The sequence below is a fragment of the Microcebus murinus genome, chromosome 14, assembly GCF_040939455.1.
Source record: "Microcebus murinus isolate Inina chromosome 14, M.murinus_Inina_mat1.0, whole genome shotgun sequence".
Taxonomy (NCBI): domain Eukaryota; kingdom Metazoa; phylum Chordata; class Mammalia; order Primates; family Cheirogaleidae; genus Microcebus; species Microcebus murinus.
Window position 1 is genome coordinate 81668599 of NC_134117.1, and position 12252 is coordinate 81680850.

General features: G+C 64.0%; 4 pseudogenes; all 4 read left to right on the forward strand.

Moving 5' to 3' along the window:
• Window positions 1–824: 824 nt before the first annotated feature.
• Window positions 825–943, forward strand: LOC142876169 (uncharacterized; annotated as a pseudogene).
• Window positions 944–4400: 3457 nt separating this feature from the next.
• On the forward strand, window positions 4401–4519 carry LOC142876300 (uncharacterized; annotated as a pseudogene).
• Window positions 4520–7978: 3459 nt separating this feature from the next.
• LOC142876301 (uncharacterized) lies at window positions 7979–8097 on the forward strand (annotated as a pseudogene).
• Window positions 8098–11569: 3472 nt separating this feature from the next.
• Window positions 11570–11689, forward strand: LOC142876226 (uncharacterized; annotated as a pseudogene).
• Window positions 11690–12252: the final 563 nt, after the last annotated feature.

Genomic DNA, 12252 nt, shown 5'->3' on the forward strand with positions numbered 1-12252 from the left:
CGGTGCACTCATTAGTGAAATGACCTCAATGAAGCTGGAATCCAATATCTAATGGCCGATTTTTAGCGAGTCCACACGCCAGGGTGGTCGGGGTCCAATGCAGCCCCGGCCAGGCCCAGGCCCCTTGGACCGGGCCACAGGAGGACACAGAGGAGGGTCCCGGCCCCCACGAAGCGGTGCCGGCGGTTCTCCACGGGCTTGGGCGTTTTCCAGAGGTAGGAGATGGAGGGGACTGATTTCTTCAGCGCCCCACAAACCACGCCACCCCACCCCACCCATGGGACACATCCCCAGAGAGAGACGCCCCATACACTGGCTCCCCTCCCCCTTGCGCTGTGCCCCAGCCCTGGCCCGGGGGAATAGGCGGCAGCCCACCCACAGGGCGAGGGGGGGCACAGCTGAAAGGGGTTGTGGGGGAGGGCGGCCCCTGGCTGGGGTCAAAGGGCGCGCGCGTGCGCAGTCAGCGTCAGCGGCGGCGACGCGCTGGGGGTGGGCAGCGGGTAGGTGAAGGAGGCCGGGCGAGGAGACGAGGGGGGCTGGGAGGGCTCCACCTTGGCGAGTCCAGCCGTGGAGGCGCATCTTGTGTGAGTGTGAGTGAGTGTGAGTGTGTGTGTGTGTGTATAGAGAGACAGCCCCCCGCCCCGCCCCGCCCATCACCCCCGTCCCTGGGAGCCCACGGGACCCGGCCGGCGAACTCAACAGGCCCGGCCCGGCGCGGGGCCTGGGGCGGGAGGCGGCGGCGGCGGCGGCGGCGGCGGCGGCGGCGGCGGGAAAGCGCAGAGAGGCTCGGCTTCTTGAGCGGGGCAGGGGCGCCCTCCGCCGCCGTCTAGGGCCACACCACCCTGAACGCCCCCGATCTCGTCTGGTCTCGGAAGCTAAGCAGGGTCGGGCCCGGTCAGTACTTGGATGGGAGACTGCCTGGGAATACCGGGGGCCACAGGCTGCTTCTTTTTTTTTTTTTTTTTTTTTGCCTCTTGTTCTGTCCCCTTTCTGGGAGCGCGGCGGCGGCCCGGGGTGGGGGTGACCCCAACCCTCAGCGCCCGCCGCGCTGCCTGGCGCCTCAGCCCGCACCGTGGGGCCTCCTCTTGTCCCAAGCCGCGACACCGCCGCCACGCGGCAGCATGCGTGGCATCTGCACTGTCAGGTCTCAGACCAAAGGTCTGCTCTGTGGGAACAGACACGCTGGAGAAAACCTTGAGAGTCTGAGAGGGGAGGGAGTTCCAGAAGAAGGCCAGGATGTCATTTTGAGGGAGTATGTGACCAGAACTCGTCCCGTTGCTTTTGGGGGTTCTATGGGCTCCACGCAGGAATCTTTGGTGGTGGCACCTGATGTTGGGGGATCCGGAGTCACACCCAGACCTGCTCCACAGGCCTCCTTTTACTTTTCTCTTCGGATTCATGATTTTTAAAAAGTGTCTCTTACCTCTATGATTGCATTTTCTTTTCTCTCTCTTTTCAAGCAGATGATGGGAGTACAAGTATTCAGGTGACATGTGTTGCCCGTGCACCCCTCCCCCCTGTGTTCTCATTCATATACCTCTCATGTTGTTCCAGCGTATTGTGGGGGTACCAGTGTTAAGGTCGGGTACAGTTGCCCTCTCCAAGCCTCCCCCCTGGGGTCAGAGCTTCAAGTGCGCCCATCCCCCAGTCGGTGCGCACCCACCCCATTCCTAATGGATGTGGATGCCCATCGCCTCCCCCCACCCGCCCGACACCCACCCGATGAAGGTGATTCCTCTCCGTCCACTTAGGTGTCCATCCGTTCGTACCAATTTGCTGGTGAGCGCGCTCACGTGGTGCTCGTGTGTCCATTCTTGGGATACCTGGCTTACTGGAACGGGTTCCAGCTCTGGCCAGGAGAACACGAGAGGCGCCCTCTCACCGCTGCTCCTCACAGCCGAATGGCACTCCGTGGTGTCCACGCGCCACATTTTATTAATGCACTCCTGGATGGATGGGCACTCGGGTCGCTTCCACGTCTTTGCGATTGTGAATTGTGCCCTAACTGTCACCCTACCCCTTACCCAGCCCGTCTCCTCTGCCCCTGCCTGACGCACTCCTCCCCGGCCAGGCCCGTCACTGTCCTGGGCCCCCGCCTGACCGGCTCCTCCCCGCCCGGCCTGTCACCGTCCTCTGCCCCTGCCTGACATGCTCCTTCCCGCCCGGCCTCTCACCGTCCTCGGCCCCTGCCTGACCGGCTCCTCCGTCGCCTGGGCCTTCCAAGGGCTTGGTGTGGAGGCTGCTTCCAGGAAGCCCTCCAGAAACCCGGCAGCAGGGTGGCCGCAGCAGTCTCCAGCAGCCTTCCCTAAGTCGAGTGCGGGGGACGTGCCCCCGCTGTGCCGCGGGGGGCCCAGCCTGGTGTCTTCCCTGATGCCCTGCGGCTGCCGGCTGGGGCTGCCGCTCCCCGCGAGGGGAGAGCCGCGGAGGTGGGGACCGCCTCCTGATGGGGACGTACGTACACGCAGCTCTCCACGTCGGATCCCGGGGCTCTCTGTCCTGCCCGAAGGCCCAGCGGGCCTGCGGGTCCTTAGAGTGGCAAAAACATCCGAAAGCTGAGACTGAGGGTCCGGTGGGTGTCTGCACTTTTGTGCTGGGCACCCCAGGGAGGCCCGGGGGCTGGCTGGACAACGTGGTCTGCTGGGCGGGGGGGGGTTTGGAGGAGCAACTGATGCCCTTCGCACCTTGGGTAGCAAGAGTCTGAGGTGTCTCTGAGCCCTGTGCCATGTCCGGGGGGGGGGCGCGGGGGGGGGGAGGAGGAGGAGGAGGAGGAGGTGGGAAGGGCCGGGGCCTGCAGTCCTGTTCCCGGGGTGGCACGGCAAGTGGCTTCTTCCACAGGCTGCTTGGCCTGGGCTCCCTGCACCTGGGCCTTTGGGGGACTGGCCCTGTGCTTGCCAACACTTCCTGCAGGGACCCAGAGCTGGGAGGTGGCATCTCTCAGCCCTGGGTCGGGCAGAGCCCCAGCGGGCCATGCCCACAACCTCTCTCAGCACCGGTCCCCCAGAAGGCTCCTTTGGGACCAGGATTCTCTTGCGGTGACTCTTTAAGGTCTGGCCCCTGGATGGAGGGGCACCAGGAGTAGAGGAGCAGGAAGGGGAAGGGGGTGGCCATGCGAGGGGACACTTTGAGGCCAAGTCCCAGCTTCAGCCTGATCCTCCTGGGAACCCCGCTCTGAGACAAGGAGCCGGGCTTCGCATTCCCACAGCAGCCAGTCGTGGGCTGAGGACACCTGGGGCCTTGGGAACTCCCTGGCTTCTCCTTGGTTTAACATCTAGAGCTGCTTGTGAATCGGGCCGCCACACACACCCGAGTGCAGGTGTCTTCCGCACAGACTGCGGGCCTCGCTCTTCTGAACGCCGCTAGCTCGCCACCCACCCACGGGTGAACCTGGTCAGGGTGCTTTCTCTCGGGGGCAGACTCTTTTCCGGGCGGGCTACCGGTGTCTCTGTTTGCTCGTTTCTTTCTTCCATTTCGGGAAAGGCTTCCTTGCTGGGTGTGGAAATCTCCTATGCCTTCCCTCGCCTATTCTGTCAGCTTTCAAATTCTCTTTCAGTTGCCACCCTCACAGATGGATTAGGAAACTCTTTCCGGTGCACTCATTAGTGAAATGACCTCAATGAAGCTGGAATCCAATATCAAATGGCCGATTTTTAGCGAGTCCACACGCCAGGGTGGTCGGGGTCCAATGCAGCCCCGGCCAGGCCCAGGCCCCTTGGACCGGGCCACAGGAGGACACAGAGGAGGGTCCCGGCCCCCACGAAGCGGTGCCGGCGGTTCTCCAGGGGCTTGGGCGTTTTCCAGAGGTAGGAGATGGAGGGGACTGATTTCTTCAGCGCCCCACAAACCACGCCACCCCACCCCACCCATGGGACACATCCCCAGAGAGAGACGCCCCATACACTGGCTCCCCTCCCCCTTGCGCTGTGCCCCAGCCCTGGCCCGGGGGAATAGGCGGCAGCCCACCCACAGGGCGAGGGGGGGCACAGCTGAAAGGGGTTGTGGGGGAGGGCGGCCCCTGGCTGGGGTCAAAGGGCGCGCGCGTGCGCAGTCAGCGTCAGCGGCGGCGACGCGCTGGGGGTGGGCAGCGGGTAGGTGAAGGAGGCCGGGCGAGGAGACGAGGGGGGCTGGGAGGGCTCCACCTTGGCGAGTCCAGCCGTGGAGGCGCATCTTGTGTGAGTGTGAGTGAGTGTGAGTGTGTGTGTGTGTGTATAGAGAGACAGCCCCCCGCCCCGCCCCGCCCATCACCCCCGTCCCTGGGAGCCCACGGGACCCGGCCGGCGAACTCAACAGGCCCGGCCCGGCGCGGGGCCTGGGGCGGGAGGCGGCGGCGGCGGCGGCGGCGGCGGGGGGAAAGCGCAGAGAGGCTCGGCTTCTTGAGCGGGGCAGGGGCGCCCTCCGCCGCCGTCTAGGGCCACACTACCCTGAACGCCCCCGATCTCGTCTGGTCTCGGAAGCTAAGCAGGGTCGGGCCCGGTCAGTAGTTGGATGGGAGACTGCCTGGGAATACCGGGGGCCACAGGCTGCTTCTTTTTTTTTTTTTTTTTTTTTTTGCCTCTTGTTCTGTCCCCTTTCTGGGAGCGCGGCGGCGGCCCGGGGTGGGGGTGACCCCAACCCTCAGCGCCCGCCGCGCTGCCTGGCGCCTCAGCCCGCACCGTGGGGCCTCCTCTTGTCCCAAGCCGCGACACCGCCGCCACGCGGCAGCATGCGTGGCATCTGGACTGTCAGGTCTCAGACCAAAGGTCTGCTCTGTGGGAACAGACACGCTGGAGAAAACCTTGAGAGTCTGAGAGGGGAGGGAGTTCCAGAAGAAGGCCAGGATGTCATTTTGAGGGAGTATGTGACCAGAACTCGTCCCGTTGCTTTTGGGGGTTCTATGGGCTCCACGCAGGAATCTTTGGTGGTGGCACCTGATGTTGGGGGATCCGGAGTCACACCCAGACCTGCTCCACAGGCCTCCTTTTACTTTTCTCTTCGGATTCATGATTTTTAAAAAGTGTCTCTTACCTCTATGATTGCATTTTCTTTTCTCTCTCTTTTCAAGCAGATGATGGGAGTACAAGTATTCAGGTGACATGTGTTGCCCGTGCACCCCTCCCCCCTGTGTTCTCATTCATATACCTCTCATGTTGTTCCAGCGTATTGTGGGGGTACCAGTGTTAAGGTCGGGTACAGTTGCCCTCTCCAAGCCTCCCCCCTGGGGTCAGAGCTTCAAGTGCGCCCATCCCCCAGTCGGTGCGCACCCACCCCATTCCTAATGGATGTGGATGCCCATCGCCTCCCCCCACCCGCCCGACACCCACCCGATGAAGGTGATTCCTCTCCGTCCACTTAGGTGTCCATCCGTTCGTACCAATTTGCTGGTGAGCGCGCTCACGTGGTGCTCGTGTGTCCATTCTTGGGATACCTGGCTTACTGGAACGGGTTCCAGCTCTGGCCAGGAGAACACGAGAGGCGCCCTCTCACCGCTGCTCCTCACAGCCGAATGGCACTCCGTGGTGTCCACGCGCCACATTTTATTAATGCACTCCTGGATGGATGGGCACTCGGGTCGCTTCCACGTCTTTGCGATTGTGAATTGTGCCCTAACTGTCACCCTACCCCTTACCCAGCCCGTCTCCTCTGCCCCTGCCTGACGCACTCCTCCCCGGCCAGGCCCGTCACTGTCCTGGGCCCCCGCCTGACCGGCTCCTCCCCGCCCGGCCTGTCACCGTCCTCTGCCCCTGCCTGACATGCTCCTTCCCGCCCGGCCTCTCACCGTCCTCGGCCCCTGCCTGACCGGCTCCTCCGTCGCCTGGGCCTTCCAAGGGCTTGGTGTGGAGGCTGCTTCCAGGAAGCCCTCCAGAAACCCGGCAGCAGGGTGGCCGCAGCAGTCTCCAGCAGCCTTCCCTAAGTCGAGTGCGGGGGACGTGCCCCCGCTGTGCCGCGGGGGGCCCAGCCTGGTGTCTTCCCTGATGCCCTGCGGCTGCCGGCTGGGGCTGCCGCTCCCCGCGAGGGGAGAGCCGCGGAGGTGGGGACCGCCTCCTGATGGGGACGTACGTACACGCAGCTCTCCACGTCGGATCCCGGGGCTCTCTGTCCTGCCCGAAGGCCCAGCGGGCCTGCGGGTCCTTAGAGTGGCAAAAACATCCGAAAGCTGAGACTGAGGGTCCGGTGGGTGTCTGCACTTTTGTGCTGGGCACCCCAGGGAGGCCCGGGGGCTGGCTGGACAACGTGGTCTGCTGGGCGGGGGGGGGTTTGGAGGAGCAACTGATGCCCTTCGCACCTTGGGTAGCAAGAGTCTGAGGTGTCTCTGAGCCCTGTGCCATGTCCGGGGGGGGGGCGCGGGGGGGGGGAGGAGGAGGAGGAGGAGGAGGTGGGAAGGGCCGGGGCCTGCAGTCCTGTTCCCGGGGTGGCACGGCAAGTGGCTTCTTCCACAGGCTGCTTGGCCTGGGCTCCCTGCACCTGGGCCTTTGGGGGACTGGCCCTGTGCTTGCCAACACTTCCTGCAGGGACCCAGAGCTGGGAGGTGGCATCTCTCAGCCCTGGGTCGGGCAGAGCCCCAGCGGGCCATGCCCACAACCTCTCTCAGCACCGGTCCCCCAGAAGGCTCCTTTGGGACCAGGATTCTCTTGCGGTGACTCTTTAAGGTCTGGCCCCTGGATGGAGGGGCACCAGGAGTAGAGGAGCAGGAAGGGGAAGGGGGTGGCCATGCGAGGGGACACTTTGAGGCCAAGTCCCAGCTTCAGCCTGATCCTCCTGGGAACCCCGCTCTGAGACAAGGAGCCGGGCTTCGCATTCCCACAGCAGCCAGTCGTGGGCTGAGGACACCTGGGGCCTTGGGAACTCCCTGGCTTCTCCTTGGTTTAACATCTAGAGCTGCTTGTGAATCGGGCCGCCACACACACCCGAGTGCAGGTGTCTTCCGCACAGACTGCGGGCCTCGCTCTTCTGAACGCCGCTAGCTCGCCACCCACCCACGGGTGAACCTGGTCAGGGTGCTTTCTCTCGGGGGCAGACTCTTTTCCGGGCGGGCTACCGGTGTCTCTGTTTGCTCGTTTCTTTCTTCCATTTCGGGAAAGGCTTCCTTGCTGGGTGTGGAAATCTCCTATGCCTTCCCTCGCCTATTCTGTCAGCTTTCAAATTCTCTTTCAGTTGCCACCCTCACAGATGGATTAGGAAACTCTTTCCGGTGCACTCATTAGTGAAATGACCTCAATGAAGCTGGAATCCAATATCAAATGGCCGATTTTTAGCGAGTCCACACGCCAGGGTGGTCGGGGTCCAATGCAGCCCCGGCCAGGCCCAGGCCCCTTGGACCGGGCCACAGGAGGACACAGAGGAGGGTCCCGGCCCCCACGAAGCGGTGCCGGCGGTTCTCCAGGGGCTTGGGCGTTTTCCAGAGGTAGGAGATGGAGGGGACTGATTTCTTCAGCGCCCCACAAACCACGCCACCCCACCCCACCCATGGGACACATCCCCAGAGAGAGACGCCCCATACACTGGCTCCCCTCCCCCTTGCGCTGTGCCCCAGCCCTGGCCCGGGGGAATAGGCGGCAGCCCACCCACAGGGCGAGGGGGGGCACAGCTGAAAGGGGTTGTGGGGGAGGGCGGCCCCTGGCTGGGGTCAAAGGGCGCGCGCGTGCGCAGTCAGCGTCAGCGGCGGCGACGCGCTGGGGGTGGGCAGCGGGTAGGTGAAGGAGGCCGGGCGAGGAGACGAGGGGGGCTGGGAGGGCTCCACCTTGGCGAGTCCAGCCGTGGAGGCGCATCTTGTGTGAGTGTGAGTGAGTGTGAGTGTGTGTGTGTGTGTATAGAGAGACAGCCCCCCGCCCCGCCCCGCCCATCACCCCCGTCCCTGGGAGCCCACGGGACCCGGCCGGCGAACTCAACAGGCCCGGCCCGGCGCGGGGCCTGGGGCGGGAGGCGGCGGCGGCGGCGGCGGCGGCGGGGGGAAAGCGCAGAGAGGCTCGGCTTCTTGAGCGGGGCAGGGGCGCCCTCCGCCGCCGTCTAGGGCCACACTACCCTGAACGCCCCCGATCTCGTCTGGTCTCGGAAGCTAAGCAGGGTCGGGCCCGGTCAGTAGTTGGATGGGAGACTGCCTGGGAATACCGGGGGCCACAGGCTGCTTCTTTTTTTTTTTTTTTTTTTTTTTGCCTCTTGTTCTGTCCCCTTTCTGGGAGCGCGGCGGCGGCCCGGGGTGGGGGTGACCCCAACCCTCAGCGCCCGCCGCGCTGCCTGGCGCCTCAGCCCGCACCGTGGGGCCTCCTCTTGTCCCAAGCCGCGACACCGCCGCCACGCGGCAGCATGCGTGGCATCTGGACTGTCAGGTCTCAGACCAAAGGTCTGCTCTGTGGGAACAGACACGCTGGAGAAAACCTTGAGAGTCTGAGAGGGGAGGGAGTTCCAGAAGAAGGCCAGGATGTCATTTTGAGGGAGTATGTGACCAGAACTCGTCCCGTTGCTTTTGGGGGTTCTATGGGCTCCACGCAGGAATCTTTGGTGGTGGCACCTGATGTTGGGGGATCCGGAGTCACACCCAGACCTGCTCCACAGGCCTCCTTTTACTTTTCTCTTCGGATTCATGATTTTTAAAAAGTGTCTCTTACCTCTATGATTGCATTTTCTTTTCTCTCTCTTTTCAAGCAGATGATGGGAGTACAAGTATTCAGGTGACATGTGTTGCCCGTGCACCCCTCCCCCCTGTGTTCTCATTCATATACCTCTCATGTTGTTCCAGCGTATTGTGGGGGTACCAGTGTTAAGGTCGGGTACAGTTGCCCTCTCCAAGCCTCCCCCCTGGGGTCAGAGCTTCAAGTGCGCCCATCCCCCAGTCGGTGCGCACCCACCCCATTCCTAATGGATGTGGATGCCCATCGCCTCCCCCCACCCGCCCGACACCCACCCGATGAAGGTGATTCCTCTCCGTCCACTTAGGTGTCCATCCGTTCGTACCAATTTGCTGGTGTGCGCGCTCACGTGGTGCTCGTGTGTCCATTCTTGGGATACCTGGCTTACTGGAACGGGTTCCAGCTCTGGCCAGGAGAACACGAGAGGCGCCCTCTCACCGCTGCTCCTCACAGCCGAATGGCACTCCGTGGTGTCCACGCGCCACATTTTATTAATGCACTCCTGGATGGATGGGCACTCGGGTCGCTTCCACGTCTTTGCGATTGTGAATTGTGCCCTAACTGTCACTCTACCCCTTACCCAGCCCGTCTCCTCTGCCCCTGCCTGACGCACTCCTCCCCGGCCAGGCCCGTCACTGTCCTGGGCCCCCGCCTGACCGGCTCCTCCCCGCCCGGCCTGTCACCGTCCTCTGCCCCTGCCTGACATGCTCCTTCCCGCCCGGCCTCTCACCGTCCTCGGCCCCTGCCTGACCGGCTCCTCCGTCGCCTGGGCCTTCCAAGGGCTTGGTGTGGAGGCTGCTTCCAGGAAGCCCTCCAGAAACCCGGCAGCAGGGTGGCCGCAGCAGTCTCCAGCAGCCTTCCCTAAGTCGAGTGCGGGGGACGTGCCCTCGCTGTGCCGCGGGGGGCCCAGCCTGGTGTCTTCCCTGAGGCCCTGCGGCTGCCGGCTGGGGCTGCCGCTCCCCGCGAGGGGAGAGCCGCGGAGGTGGGGACCGCCTCCTGATGGGGACGTACGTACACGCAGCTCTCCACGTCGGATCCCGGGGCTCTCTGTCCTGCCCGAAGGCCCAGCGGGCCTGCGGGTCCTTAGAGTGGCAAAAACATCCGAAAGCTGAGACTGAGGGTCCGGTGGGTGTCTGCACTTTTGTGCTGGGCACCCCAGGGAGGCCCGGGGGCTGGCTGGACAACGTGGTCTGCTGGGCGGGGGGGGGGTTTGGAGGAGCAACTGATGCCCTTTGCACCTTGGGTAGCAAGAGTCTGAGGTGTCTCTGAGCCCTGTGCCATGTCCGGGGGGGGCGCGGGGGGGGGAGGAGGAGGAGGAGGAGGAGGTGGGAAGGGCCGGGGCCTGCAGTCCTGTTCCCGGGGTGGCACGGCAAGTGGCTTCTTCCACAGGCTGCTTGGCCTGGGCTCCCTGCACCTGGGCCTTTGGGGGACTGGCCCTGTGCTTGCCAACACTTCCTGCAGGGACCCAGAGCTGGGAGGTGGCATCTCTCAGCCCTGGGTCGGGCAGAGCCCCAGCGGGCCATGCCCACAACCTCTCTCAGCACCGGTCCCCCAGAAGGCTCCTTTGGGACCAGGATTCTCTTGCGGTGACTCTTTAAGGTCTGGCCCCTGGATGGAGGGGCACCAGGAGTAGAGGAGCAGGAAGGGGAAGGGGGTGGCCATGCGAGGGGACACTTTGAGGCCAAGTCCCAGCTTCAGCCTGATCCTCCTGGGAACCCCGCTCTGAGACAAGGAGCCGGGCTTCGCATTCCCACAGCAGCCAGTCGTGGGCTGAGGACACCTGGGGCCTTGGGAACTCCCTGGCTTCTCCTTGGTTTAACATCTAGAGCTGCTTGTGAATCGGGCCGCCACACACACCCGAGTGCAGGTGTCTTCCGCACAGACTGCGGGCCTCGCTCTTCTGAACGCCGCTAGCTCGCCACCCACCCACGGGTGAACCTGGTCAGGGTGCTTTCTCTCGGGGGCAGACTCTTTTCCGGGCGGGCTACCGGTGTCTCTGTTTGCTCGTTTCTTTCTTCCATTTCGGGAAAGGCTTCCTTGCTGGGTGTGGAAATCTCCTATGCCTTCCCTCGCCTATTCTGTCAGCTTTCAAATTCTCTTTCAGTTGCCACCCTCACAGATGGATTAGGAAACTCTTTCCGGTGCACTCATTAGTGAAATGACCTCAATGAAGCTGGAATCCAATATCAAATGGCCGATTTTTAGCGAGTCCACACGCCAGGGTGGTCGGGGTCCAATGCAGCCCCGGCCAGGCCCAGGCCCCTTGGACCGGGCCACAGGAGGACACAGAGGAGGGTCCCGGCCCCCACGAAGCGGTGCCGGCGGTTCTCCAGGGGCTTGGGCGTTTTCCAGAGGTAGGAGATGGAGGGGACTGATTTCTTCAGCGCCCCACAAACCACGCCACCCCACCCCACCCATGGGACACATCCCCAGAGAGAGACGCCCCATACACTGGCTCCCCTCCCCCTTGCGCTGTGCCCCAGCCCTGGCCCGGGGGAATAGGCGGCAGCCCACCCACAGGGCGAGGGGGGGCACAGCTGAAAGGGGTTGTGGGGGAGGGCGGCCCCTGGCTGGGGTCAAAGGGCGCGCGCGTGCGCAGTCAGCGTCAGCGGCGGCGACGCGCTGGGGGTGGGCAGCGGGTAGGTGAAGGAGGCCGGGCGAGGAGACGAGGGGGGCTGGGAGGGCTCCACCTTGGCGAGTCCAGCCGTGGAGGCGCATCTTGTGTGAGTGTGAGTGAGTGTGAGTGTGTGTGTGTGTGTATAGAGAGACAGCCCCCCGCCCCGCCCCGCCCATCACCCCCGTCCCTGGGAGCCCACGGGACCCGGCCGGCGAGCTCAACAGGCCCGGCCCGGCGCGGGGCCTGGGGCGGGAGGCGGCGGCGGCGGCGGCGGCGGCGGCGGCGGCGGCGGCGGGGGGAAAGCGCAGAGAGGCTCGGCTTCTTGAGCGGGGCAGGGGCGCCCTCCGCCGCCGTCTAGGGCCACACCACCCTGAACGCCCCCCGATCTCGTCTGGTCTCGGAAGCTAAGCAGGGTCGGGCCCGGTCAGTACTTGGATGGGAGACCGCCTGGGAATACCGGGGGCCACAGGCTGCTTCTTTTTTTTTTTTTTTTTTTTGCCTCTTGTTCTGTCCCCTTTCTGGGAGCGCGGCGGCGGCCCGGGGTGGGGGTGACCCCAACCCTCAGCGCCCGCCGCGGTGCCTGGCGCCTCAGCCCGCACCGTGGGGCCTCCTCTTGTCCCAAGCCGCGACACCGCCGCCACGCGGCAGCATGCGTGGCATCTGGACTGTCAGGTCTCAGACCAAAGGTCTGCTCTGTGGGAACAGACACGCTGGAGAAAACCTTGAGAGTCTGAGAGGGGAGGGAGTTCCAGAAGAAGGCCAGGATGTCATTTTGAGGGAGTATGTGACCAGAACTCGTCCCGTTGCTTTTGGGGGTTCTATGGGCTCCACGCAGGAATCTTTGGTGGTGGCACCTGATGTTGGGGGATCCGGAGTCACACCCAGACCTGCTCCACAGGCCTCCTTTTACTTTTCTCTTCGGATTCATGATTTTTAAAAAGTGTCTCTTACCTCTATGATTGCATTTTCTTTTCTCTCTCTTTTCAAGCAGATGATGGGAGTACAAGTATTCAGGTGACATGTGTTGCCCGTGCA